The following is an 11,817-nucleotide window of genomic DNA, read 5'->3' as shown; positions in this document are numbered from 1 at the left end:
AAACTGTTATCAGGCATTTATCAGAACACAAATAATCACTAAAGGATACATGAAAGGGGTTTTTTATTTGAATTACCTCTGCCTGTGATTATTTCGCACAATATAGAATCAGCAGCTTTAGTAAAAACTGGGTCGATCCAACGAGTCAATACATGACGTTCCCCAAGGGCCGAAGCAGGCGCCACAGGCCCGCTCGGCGTCCCCCAGCACACACCTGAAGGCAGGTACAGGTGAGCCGCGAGCCAGCGTTACGTACCAGGGGACGACGTACCGTCCTGCGCCGTGTCACCGCCACGTCACCGTCACGTCACTCCCTCAGCGGAGGCCGCACGCACACAGGCGGGCGGCCCGGGAAAACTGCGACGCAGCGAGCGCCCAGCAAGAAGGAAGCAGCCGCAGCGAAGCCACAGGGAGCCCGCGTAATGCCCGGCCTACGTGATGCCGTCATGCCCGGCCTACGTGACGCCGCGGTGTCATAGCGATGCCGTAATGCGGCGCTTACGTAATCCCCACGCCGTAGCCGACGCCAGGCCCGAGGGCAGCGCCTGCCCGCTGAGCCAGGGCTGACGGTGTGAGCGAACCTGCTGCGCACACTTGCTCGGAGTCCGGGCGTGCGGTTGCGGGTGGCGCGCGGTACGCGACGGTGACGGTGGGTGCCTGTCCCGGGGCGCGCGTTCACTGGGCTGCGCTTTGTGAAGTTATTTCACAGAGTCCTCTTTTGTTGAAATGAGGGTCGCTGCGGGCCTGCACCGTCGCTCCGCGGCGGCCTCACGCATCTCGTGTCCGCGCGGTCTCCTGCCGGGCGTTTTCTCTGGTGCGGGATGAACTCTCGTGTCGGCTCTCCGGTGGCCCTTGCGGGTGTGTGGCCAGCAGCCACCCACCGCGTGCCGCCGGGGTGCTGGGAGCCCGACCGCCGGCCGTGGAAGTGGCCGCGAGCCTGCCTGAGGCGCGGCTCCGCTGTCCCTGCCGTTCACCGCGCGGGACCGGACTGTCGTTTTCTTACCTGAACGCGTTCCATGTCCAGTTTCCAGGCTACCTTGTTTTTCGCATTGCCTTTTCTAATATTTAGATGTTGCTTTCTACCCTGAAAAGTGCAATTTATAAAAACTTTATTATAAGAATGTACATGTCTATAATTAAAGGAAAACATAATAAACTAAAATTGAGATTGTCAAGTATAAAATGTCAATTCAAGAAACACTAATCAAGACGAGAATTATTTCAATTCCAGGGTATCTAACTTAGTTATGAAAAATATATAACTACTGAAGTGAATTTCTAAAGCTGCTATATTTTACCACCTGTGTGCTCTTCAATAGCAAAGCACTGAGTTTCTTTAATAGAACCTGCGCCTAAGGTGGTATAAAAACTAACACTAGTCGAGCTGGTGTGGCTCAGTGGTTGAAAAGCCTACTCAGGAGCCAAGAGTCACCAGTTCAGTTCCGGGTCAGGGCGCCTGCCTGGGTTGTGGGCTCCATCCCCAATAAGGGCTGTGCAGGAGGGAGCTGATCTCATGGATGTTTCTGTCTATCCCTCTCCCTTCCTCTCTCTAAAAATCAATAAAAACATAAAAAAAAAAAAAAAAAAAACCACACTAATCCATTCCCTAAATTTAATTCAATGCCAATGTTTATGTTCCAGAAAAAAACCTGACAACAAAGTCAAAAGTACTGTGGTATGCAGAATAATCTCCACCCTCCTCCCAAAGATATCCACCTGGGATCTGTAAATAAGTCCTGTTTCAAGCCACAGGGGGATTAAGGTGGCAGATGAAATTAAGGTTGCTAAACAATTGACCTTAAAATAGGAAAATTATCCTGGATTATCTGGTTGTGCACAACATAGTGACAAGGGTTCTCAAAAGATGGGAGAGGGAGGCCAGAGGGTCAGTATCAGAGTAATGCAATGTGAGAAACACTTGACCTGTTGCTGGCTTTCAGCATGGAAAGGGAATGTGACCCATAGAATCGGGAAAGACTCTAGATGCTGGACAAGGCAAGAAAATATATTCTGCCGTAGACATCTTTCATCAATTCTGGTATTGCACAAACATGGGAGTTAGCTGAATTAGCTGAAAAATTTTGTAGGTTACTCCCATGTTTGTGCAATACCAGAATAGATGAAAGATGTCAGTCCTCAGATTTGGGCATTATCATGACTCCCAAAACTGCTGTACATGAGGGTTATAGGATAGTGACCAGCACTTAGCAGACATTCAATAAACATTTGTTGAATAAATCTGAATACATTGAGGTGAAATTATAAAGCATCAAATTACAACAAAAGGGTTTTAAAATCTAACAGTCATTTCAATTTCCTGCAAATGAACAGCAATTAGATGGCAACAGACTTTTCAACAATAAAAAGAGAAGCCAGACACCTCCAAGAAAGAATCCTGGGAGAAAATAATTCTTAGCCTAGAATTATACGCCCAAGACCCACAAATCAAGCTTAAGGAGAAAAATAAAATACTATTAAACAAGAGCAGAGAGCCTAATACTAATAGACATTTAGTAAATAATTTTTTTAAAGAGACCTTTCAGAAAGTAGGAACGGATCATACTATGATATATCCAAAAAATTGGTGAGATCAGAAATTCGTAAAAATGGTGGTGCATCTAAACAAGTGTTAACAATAAATCAATATTTGATAATGGATAATTTTGGGGGGAAAGATGGAATTAAAATACAGGACACATGCCACGTTAAAAGAGTGGTGGCTAAGAAAATGTGAAATATTAATATTTTTTATTGCTCACAAGAAGAGCAGAGATTATCATAAATTTTTTCTATCAAATACATGTGTTAAAATTTTAAGTATGAAACTGAATATTTAAAATAGAATGCAAATTCAAACAAGTAAAAGAGTGAAAGGGAAATGAAAAAACAAAAATAAAATAACAAAATAAGAAAAGTTCAACTCTGAAATAATTTAACTATGAAATACAGGTTTTACACACATTTTAAAATATGTCACAAAACATTTGAAAGGTCAAAGATGCTTCAATGGCTTCATTATTTTAATCATGTATCCTTGATCTAACTGAATAAAAAAAGGAGATTGATTTAGCAATAAATTATGTCAGATAGTAATAACTGGATTTTTATTTGCTACAGACACTGAACATGGCTATTGTTCAGTTACCTCTTTTTCGGAATTTCTTGAGGCTAGTTTTTGACTTTCACTTTAGTGAAAAATATACTTTGATTTGATTCTTTCCAAGATGAATTGCAATTAGTATTTGATGACTCACTGACCCCCTGCAAAGAATTCATTAAGCAGGTGGTACAGTGAAACTTAGGTATAATTTAGTTCACATCGTTCCAATTTGACACAACCTATTTAAAACCATGACCCATTTAAAGATGATTGAGGAGTGTCTAACTTAAGAGCCATTCACTCTTCTTATTTACTCCCTGAAGAATTTAGAATGACACAGAAAAAAAGTGTGCAATTTTTCAATGGCACTGAAATTTCCATTGAAGACCACAATGCCTAATCAAAAGAAATTCCTTTTATGAATGTGACTGATGGATATGACATTTTCTCACTGCTAGTGCTTGTTAACTGTCATCATGATTCGGATGCTCTGACTTTAGTAAATTGTTTTAGACTTCACAAACTATCAAATCTAGTCACAAGCAAAACATTTTATAATTAAGAAACAAAATATCTTGACCTATATTATCTGTATTAACAAAAAAACAGTTCTTATGGGGCTGTGTTCTAATTTCCTAAATTTTTTAAATTGAATATTTGCCCACAATATTTTATTTTCTATTAGCAAAGCTGTAATGTGAAACAAGCTAGATTTTGAGAATTTTTTAAATTTTTTCTCTGTAATATTTGATGACTGTATTTTAACTTTTTTTCACATTTACTGGAATTCTTTTGATATTGCTTCATTCATTTTTTTTTAATATATCTTTATTGATTTCAGAGAGAGGAAGGGAGAGGGATAGAGCGATAGAAACGTCAATGATGAGAGAGTCACTGATCAGCTGCCTCCTGCATGCCCCCAACTGGAGATCGAGCCCACAACCCGGCCTCTGACCGGGAATCGAACCCTGATCGCCTGGATCCTAGGTCGATGCTCAACCACCGAGCCACACCCAGCCAAGCTGCTTCATTAATTTTAAAAATTCTCTTGGATTTTCACTGCTGGTATATGCAGTTTACTGAAAATATAAGGTGAAAAAATCGAGCAAAATGAAAAATAATGCTCTTCTGAATTAATTTCCATCTATAGAAAAGAAGAAGCGATTAGCCCCCAAAGCTTCAACTAAGCACTAAGGGCCCTAATATAATATTTTAATAGGCCTGCTCACCAAATCCAAGTAGGCATCGAAGGCATTTTTACCCTCTTTTGCACTATTGGCTAATGTTTCAAAAGATAGATGCCTTAACCTGATGCTGTGATTGCTGGGTTACTATCCTGCTCCTGAAATCTATGTTTTTTAAATAGGTTATGCAGGTTACATTCACAGGCTGAAGCCAGGCATAACTTAATCTTCAGTGACAGCAGTAGCAAAGCATAGTTTAGGCGCATTTTATTAGGAAGGAACGTGATCTACTGAAAACTGACTTAACATGGCTTTATCAAAAGGAGTTTCTTTTACAACACAGGCGTTCAGAGGAAGACAGTCTAGAACCGAGGTAGGGCCCACATGATAACCTCACAGAACCAGGCTCTCTCTGTCTCTGTCTCTCCCCTCTAGTCCTCAGCACGTTGAACTCCATCCTCACTCAAGCTTCCTCCTGGTCTCAAAGACCGTTGTATCACGAAGCATTGTGTCCAGGCCCCAGAAAAAAAGGGTCAGAGGAGTAAGATGTTATGGCTATCTACTGCTACATAACCAATCAACTTAACTGATTATTTATTATTGTATTATGTTACTATTATCAAAAAAATATTGGCTTAATTCTTAGGAAGGTGCCATCTGCTCTAAGCTCATGTGAAAGGATCTGCTGGTCTTCAAAGCTGGAGGATCAGCTTTCAGCTCACATGATGGTCTCTCTCTTTCTTTCTCTCTCTCAGCCCGTCTGACCCAGCACCTTATCTCTTCTTCTTGGTAGATAGACTTCTGTGTAGCCACTGGAATTTTCCACAAACCCAGGTAGAGTAACTGTCAAGCCTTCTAAGGGTTCCAGCTTGATGTCACTTCTGCCACTGTCTACCCCTAAAAGTAACCCCAGGCCCATCCCAGATTCAAAAGTAGGAGATTATACATGAATCTGATACCGGAAAACGTAGCTCAGTTGAGTTCATCATTTAACAGATAATCATGGTATATAATCTGATCCCTAATGATTCACATTTCCCCCCATTTAAAAGACACCCCACCCCACCCCAAAACACTATATGATTCATTGGATTATGGAATCAGGGTCAGACTTGAGATTTGGGATATCATCATTGCACATACAGATCTTTAGCTGCCACAATACTCCATTTAAGCCTTTTAAACTAAGTGGACAAGTTAACACACACATACACACACACACATACACACACTCAGTATGCAACATTGGGACTAGGACAGTGAAACCAAAACAAGCATTTACTTCAACAAAGGGAAACAATGAGAGGCACACAGCACAGAGCTGGAATGGTCACAATTCTGGAATCCAATCAGGTGCATATTACCAGTAACCATTGGGGCCCAATATCGCTCCATGTTTCTTGAGTGCTCTCTGAGTCTTCTTTGTTTTTCCACACAAAATGTTCCTCTTTTTCAGTGAAGTTTCTTTCTCATTCTGTGTCTTGCTTGAGAAATTTGATGACATTGAAGTCTCTTTTAACTTGGAATTCTTTTTCTGTTACTATTTTTTTCTTAAGTTTGGATAATTCTTTGACAAAACTGTATATTTCTTAGGTCTCAAAAAATAATCCACTCAATCACACAAAAGCAACACTGTGTAATGTTTGTTTTCAAGTCATGCCCTGTACTTTGGACTGAGAGTCAGGGTGCTCTGGTACAATGCTATCAAGATTCTTAGAAAACTATTATCTAGCAGGGAGTGTCTAGGAAGAATACCTTTAAGATTTTTATAAGTAATTTTGTTGTTGTTGAGAGAGCCTATGAGACATCCACTTGACATTTTCTGAGTATCAACAAAGACCTTAAGAACCGCACCTGACTTGAGGCTACTTTTAATGGCAGGGTCCTGGCTTTATTATTTGTCTTAATAGCATTTCTTATTTTGAGACTATTTTTCCAAGAGATACTAGAGATGAGAAACAGTTTATTTTTGAACCCAGTAACCACTGGCTCCATTTTTACCTCTAAATTACACTTTTAAAATGAACAATTCCTTCTTTAGCTCATCTCACTCCAGTATTTTATTCTAGGCAGTTAAAAGAAGCCACTTGGTATGTTCAACATTCTGTCTGAAAATGTTATAGCCATATCAGCTAGTTTAATATGAAGACTATCTTCTACATTAATGCAGGCAACTGCTGATTATGTTGTAAAATTCAGATCCACTTAATTAAGGTCTGTAATAATAATTTTCTCAGTGTCTTTTCGCAATTTATTAGTTTCCATGAGAACTTTCAAATAGTTGTCCACTGCCCAGTTTCAAAACCAATTAGTTCAGAAGTACCATTTTAGTTCGGAAGTATCTCTCTTCCGGTATCAATTTCTATTGTGATTATCTCTTACAATAAAACACACCATAACAAAACTTGATGGATTAAAACAACACGATTTTCTAATTTTTCACAATTGTGCTACATTGGCTGGGCTCCTTGGGCTCTTAGTCTACTTATTCTGCCAGTGTTCACTTGTACAGCAGCATTTCTCTTGCCAGTTGGGAGAGAGTAGGCTCTGTTTTTCCATGTTATCTCAGGTCCTCTCCCTTTTCCCATGAGTGCCCTAACTGATTTCTCCATGGGGATCTTCTGTCAGGGTTAGAGGACCTCTTACGTAGTGGTTCTGATTTACTGAAAGCACAAACACAGAAGCAGCCAGGCCCTCCCTAATGCTTGGGCCAGGAAATGGTACAATACCATTTCCATCACACTCCATTGATAAGCACAAGTCCTGGGGCTAGCTCACATTCAGGCAGAAGGAACAAAACAAAGCACAAATCCCAGGACACATGCTTAATTTAGGTGAAAAACACAAGCAACTGGCAGGCATGCTCTAATGTTCATCGGTAGTGCAATCTAAAAACAATGCCTTACAACCACCCTATAGCCACATTGTGTTAGGAAGGAATGTGACCTACTAAAAATCAAGTGACAGTAGTTAAACTAAAAGGAGAAGAGCCCAGAGAAATATAGGATCTGCTCTGTGTAGTGTCTCAGTGATAATATCATGGACCCAGTTTCTGTCTGTCTTTCCCTTCTCTGATTCTCAGCAGGCCGACTTTCATTCACACTGCCCAGTGATTGACATAAGACTGATTTATCTCCAGGTATTACTACTTTATTCCAGGTGGAAAAGCTTTAAGTGGAAAAAAATGGTTCTATGAGCCAAGTTATTCACATCGGAAAAACAAAACTAGATTTCTACTTAAACTTTTCATTGGACAGAGTTGTATCATGTAGTTACCGCCAGCAGTATGGGAGATAGTGCAGGCTAGAAAGATATTGACAATTTTCTGCCATTGCTAAAACACTTAGTAAGTAGTCCATTTGGTATACCAAACCAATAGCTTTAGTAAAATTAGTTTTTAAATATCAGAATATTGGTGTGTTTTGGTTGCTTCTCATTTCCTTCAGTAAATGTGTATAAAAGGATAATAATATTGGTTGGAAATAATTAGTTTGCAAACAGAGATTGGAGGGAATATATCTCTGATTTGTCTGCCTATAGCCTGTAATTTAAATTGCCTCAGTGTTCAGTAATTTGAGGTCTTGTAATGTTGGAAGAATCAACTATTGCTGTACTCCAAATAATAGAAGAAACAATGATCATGTTGTGCCTTTTTCAAAGAGTTCTGATTAAATGTACTATAGCAGATAATGTGAGACAGCTCCTTGGTAAAGATTAGATATAATACGTTGTATTCACACCAGTAGCAGCCTACTGATGCTCATCCAAATCAGTTATGATCAAGACCTAGGTTCATTGTCACTGATCTAGAGACTACATGTCTCAACCTTCCTCATGGCATGGTATGCCATGTGACTAAATTCTTACTAATGGGACTTAACATCAAATGCATCTTTGTAAATATGATTTCCCATGACTCACTCTTTCTTTACCTTCCTCCCAAATGGAAACAGTACTTGTAGAATAGCAAAGCCAATTTGTTGGGTCCATGGACTGCTTCATGGAGCATAGAATTCCTGGACTCGTAATGTGAATGGGGAATATACTCGTATTGTGATCAAACACAAACATGGTGGGGTTTATTAGCTTTAACAAGTTAGTCTTTCCTCTAACCAATAAAGAATTGGTATATTGAAATGTTTTTTGCCTTCCCTCAAAGCCTAAAAAAATGTGGAATTGGCATTGCAATCAGGGTGAAGGTAGTAGATTTATTTAAAATGTTATCTCTGGCAACTGAAAGAGCCTGTATCTTTGCATAAAGAGCCAGTATCTTTGAAAGAAGCTATTGGAAACAGCCAGAATGTTGCCATGTATTCGTTGCTTATTGCTGCATTTAGCTAGCTTATTTCAATAAGCAATGAGCTCATGCAGGAATTAGATCAATTTCAAGCAAAGACTGAAGAGAATAGAATGAGTTAAGATGTGTGGGATCTGATTGAGTTGGAAAAGCCAATTTTTTTATCATCCCAACAGTAGAAAATCACCCTGCTGCTCAGAGCCTTTCTAAACAGTCCCATTAAGAATTCTCAGCCTAACAAATGAATCTATAGATGATCTGTGCCAATGATGAGATTAAGGGTGTTGCTTTTCAAACGTGCCTATTGTTTTATATGGTTTTATGTTTTCAGTAGGGCCATCATTAAAATAATAGCACATAACACTGTCTGAACAAGAAGATGGTCCATAAGAAAGGTTTGATAATTATTTCCAGAAAAGAGCCTTGTATGTGGTTTCAAACACATGGGTATAGTTGCAAGCAATTAAACCAGAAGTTCACTGTGTTTTTTAAGGAATTATTTTACCAAGAAAATCACATGATTCACCTTCAAAAAATCTCTAGCCTGGCCTGAGTGGTTCAGCGGTTGAGTGTTGACTCATGAACCAGGTTGATTCCCAATCAGGGCACATGCCCAGGTTTCCAACTGGATCCCCAGGAGAGGTTGTGCAGGAGGCAGCTGATTGATGATTCTCTCTCATCATTGATGTTTCTATCTCTCTCTACCTCTCCCTTCCTCTCTCTGAAATTATGTATATATATTTAAATCTCTAGCTCCCAAATCAGTAGGAGCAGAAGCAGACTAAAAAACTGCTGTGCTCCTGAGAAAAGCAATCTCTTTAATATCTATGCAGATATGCCCAGGAAGGATATACAAGAACACATTTTCTGAAGAAAAAGCCAGGGGACACAAAAGACAAAGGACAGAAAATTTTAATAAGCAGAAATGAGTTCTAAGCAAGAAATTTACTCCACTGGTACAATATGAAGTATCTGCCATTGTTGCTTAGCAAACTATTGCTGCTTTGGCCAGTGAATGACTGGTCATCTTTTCCTTTTCCAAATAGGAAATTTTATTATAATTTTATTTTTACTCCAAGTAACTTATATAATTCTTATGAATGATAGGTAGATGACTTAGTTGAATGAAAGAACTGTACCCAAACATACTAGTATCTGATCCGAATGTAATGACCAAATTGGACCATAGGTTGTCTTTCTTGGGAAGGGAGTGATGTCTTCTAAATTAGACAGCAAGATATGCATAGGTATTTGTGTGGCAGATTGTGAAAGAGATTGCTTCCTATCTCTCATTTTAGTAATAACTACCCCTTCCCTAGGGTTTTAGCTGGCATGACTCATGTACATACAGATATTTTATTAGATTTCATTGTAAGAGATGTGCACAAAAAAGATGTATGCAACCTCCACATCACATCTTTTCACACAGAAAACAGCTGCTTGCTTTTCACTGTCTTTCCCGCCCTTCCATTGGATGTCAGATTGTAGCTTTCATATATGGCACATAGATATATGTTCCATCCCTCATGTTCTTCTTACCGTCTGATTGGCAATCCCAATGTCTGCTGGATTCTGTTTTCCCCCCTTGTGAATCTGATTTGAGACTTATGATTATCCTGACTGTAGATTTTGGTAAAAGTAATGGCATATGTATGCAAAGTCCAGTTCATGAACAATGAAATCACTTCCACTTGGCTTTCTTTCTGTGTCTGGATGTTCACCATGCCACCATGCCTGAATTGCAGGCCACATGCAGAGACCATGAATTGCTCCAATTCACCAGCTCTAGTCAAGTTCTCAGAGAACAGTCCACATCAATTGCCAGCTTTGTAAATGAACGAAGCTTCAGATAATTCAAATCCCTCACAGGCAGTGTTGGAATAAGAAAGAAAGGAATTTGAACCCTGGATAATCTTGTGAAGCAGAGATGCCTACAAGTCTAGATTAATTTCCCTGCTCTTTAACTTTAGGAAAAAGAAACCAGTGTTGCCCTGGCCTGTTTAGCTCAGTGCTTAGAGCACCAGCCCGCAGACAGAAGGGTCCCAGGTTCAATTCTGAACAAGGGCACATACCTTGGTTGCAGGCTCAACCCCCAGCCCCAGTCAGGGCACGTGCTGGAGGCAACCAATCAATGTGTCTCTCTCACCTACCCCCCCCCCCCTTTCTCCCTTCCACTATCTCTGAAAAAGCAATGGAAAAAATGCCCCTTGGTGAGGATTAAAAATTAAAAAAAGAAAGAGAGAAACAAGTGTTTATCTTACTGGAACCACTGAATTTTGAGATCTCAAATATAGTGGTAGGAGTAAGATTAAAGCTTTCATAGCCTCCCTGTTGTTACCAGAGGTGGGGGGGGAAAGAGCTTTGCCCATATACTAGTCTATTCCCCATGTCTTACAATAACCATTTCATTAGAGAGCAACTATTCATTCACAAATTAATTCGTTCATCAAATGTATGTTGACCCCCTACTATATACCAAGCAATGTTCTTACTGCTGAGAAAATCATAGGGAACAAGCCAGATGTGACTTCTGTTCTGGATGAGTTTCTTGTTGCTGCTGTAACAAATTACCACAAATTTAGTGGCTTAAAACAACGCATATTTATTCTCTTACAATTAGAGAGGTCAGAATTCAAAATTGAGGTGTTGGCAGGTCTGGATGCTTTCTGAAGAGTAATCCATTTCCTTGCCTTTTTTAGCTCTCAGAGGCTGCCTGCATTCCTTGGCTCACCCTGCCTCACTCCAGCCTCAGCTTCTGTTACCGCTCTTTTTATTTATTTATTTTTTCTCTGCTCTTCAGCCTCCCTCTTATAAGTAATCTTGTGATAATGTCAGGCCCGCTTGGATAATTCATTATAATCTCCCCAACTCAAGATTCTTAACACAATAATGTCTATATCTGCAAAGTCACTTTACAAATTTACAGGTTCCAAGGATTTGGACATGAAATCTTTGGGAATCTATTATTCAATCTACTGTAGTCCCATGGAATATACACTTTTTGGTTGTTGATAACATCTTTATTAGGAATTAATGTTTTAGAAAATGTACTTCATAACTGGGCTGACTCTTTTATTAATGCTCTTTTTGTTGTTGCTCTTCATTGAAAAGGCTCACTAAGTATTTTGGGTTGGATGATTTTGTATATAATATTCAAGTAGCCAAAGTAGTTTTCCATTCTCCACTCCTTTCTTTATGAAGGTACTTATTTACTACAGCACATGTTAATTCTTTCT

General features: G+C 39.6%; 1 long non-coding RNA gene across 1 annotated transcript in view; it reads right to left on the bottom strand.

The window, feature by feature from the left end:
* Positions 1-1,023: 1,023 nt before the first annotated feature.
* Positions 1,024-11,817, bottom strand: part of LOC107545927 (uncharacterized) — a 119,474-nt gene continuing 108,680 nt past the window's right edge. Inside the window, exon 3 of the long non-coding RNA XR_001604080.2 lies at positions 1,024-1,084. This is a non-coding gene — a long non-coding RNA (uncharacterized LOC107545927). The remainder of the gene's footprint in view (positions 1,085-11,817) is intronic.

Source organism: Miniopterus natalensis, chromosome 3, assembly GCF_054644295.1.
Source record: "Miniopterus natalensis isolate mMinNat1 chromosome 3, mMinNat1.hap1, whole genome shotgun sequence".
NCBI lineage: Eukaryota > Metazoa > Chordata > Mammalia > Chiroptera > Miniopteridae > Miniopterus > Miniopterus natalensis.
This window is presented reverse-complemented; position numbering and strand designations above follow the sequence as displayed.